Source organism: Haemaphysalis longicornis, unplaced genomic scaffold (genome assembly GCF_048455015.1).
Source record: "Haemaphysalis longicornis isolate Haplotype H1 unplaced genomic scaffold, Haemaphysalis longicornis Haplotype H1 scaffold_6, whole genome shotgun sequence".
In the NCBI taxonomy this organism is placed as follows: Eukaryota; Metazoa; Arthropoda; class Arachnida; order Ixodida; family Ixodidae; genus Haemaphysalis; species Haemaphysalis longicornis.
This window is the reverse complement of record NW_027526407.1, coordinates 69,863,790-69,865,399: the sequence shown is the minus strand read 5'-3', so window position 1 is coordinate 69,865,399 and position 1,610 is coordinate 69,863,790.

The window sequence follows — 1,610 nt, the reverse complement described above, 5'->3', positions numbered from 1 at the left end:
CATGCTCCGGTTGACAGCAGTGTACCACCAAGTGTGGCACACAGCTTGCGAACTGTAAAGCCTAATGGACATATGCTGTCTATAATTAGTATTTTTTTTTAAACTACAACAATAATATTCAACATTTAATTTGTGCTGGTGTTGTACTTTGAGAAATACAAGTTACCAAAACAGCTACTTTTTCAAGGAAGGTTCGTCCCAGATCAGCAGCACAACACCCGCTTCTTCAGTTGTGTCTGGGGAAGTGGTTTAACTTCTAGCAGCACAAGTTTCACCCATCGTCGACAACATGCAACCTTAAAGTTGGCGGCTTTTGGTGTTTTCCACCTCGAAGTTCTACCAGAAACTCCAAGCACTCACAACCCAGTCTTTCGGCTGCTGGCTACCCTGCCTGCCCATTGAGGGAATGCACTTGCCCAGACCACATACATGGCACAGAAGGCAAATTTGCAACTCCAGCCGACTTCACAAGCTGTGTGCTACACTGTTCTGAACAATAATCAACCGACATCAGCATGTGTAACACCTCGACATTCTACAGTGGCGAACTTTGAAAAGTGGTAATAGGTTGGAGTCTTTCAATACCACCTCCTGCCGAGTGGAGCCACAGAAAAGTTCTTGCATGGCTCAACACTTTGAGTTTACTGTACACGAGTTACATGCACTGATGCAGGTGGTTTCTTGAGCAGTGAGTATCCACAGTGCTGCAAACAACTTGTGAAATGAACTGTAGGTCAGAGAAAACACGCCGGTCAGGTCCCGCCAGGCCTTTTTTTTCGGGGGGAAGCTCCAATCGGTGCTACACTGAGGCTGTCCAAACTATCTAACACAAGAACGAGCATGCCAAGAGAGGAGTTGCGAAGCCCTCCACAAGTGAAGGTCCGGGTCGCTTTGAGGCGTCCACTGGTTGTTATCAGTGAAGACGTACGGGGTTTATTGCGCACAGCAGATGTCGCACATTGAGGGGATCCCCCCCCGAGTTGTACGTGCATTCCAATGGCGCACAGGCTCCTTCATGCCATCGCCAGAAGACCTTTCGCCATCGCAAATGCTGGTGCAAAGAGCAGAGACGCGTGCTACCGGCAGTACCCACAGCTCGTTAGCCAATGCCAGGCTACATCCTCTCTGTACAGCTACACCGAAGAGGCCTTTCACAGCCTGCACGGTGATAAAGTACACTGCGAAATTTCGAATACAAGCGTCGCCACGCCACGAGTCACCGACTGTCGTGGCCCAACACATCCCACCACTGCTATCTCACACGAAATTCGCTCTTCAGGCAGTGCTATCCATCACACGACCCGCTGCCGTCGGCCAAGAACGAACTCGCCCCTTTCTTTTTCAAAAGTCTGAAGTGTACTTTGGGAGCCACAGACAGTAAACAAAGCTACCGTTTGCATAGGCACCGTTTCCCCCGACACATTTTTCAACCCCCACGAGTTACAACACTACTGCTCTAGTCGAAACACACAAAAGATCAACAAAACATTGTCGGTGCACCAGGTATGTTACACGCAAAATGACTCCGGCGTTGTTCGCAGCCTTGCCTCGTCTCGTACAGCTAAGGGGTGGGGGAGGCAAAATGAAAAAGGAAGTGAGCAGCGTTCTGG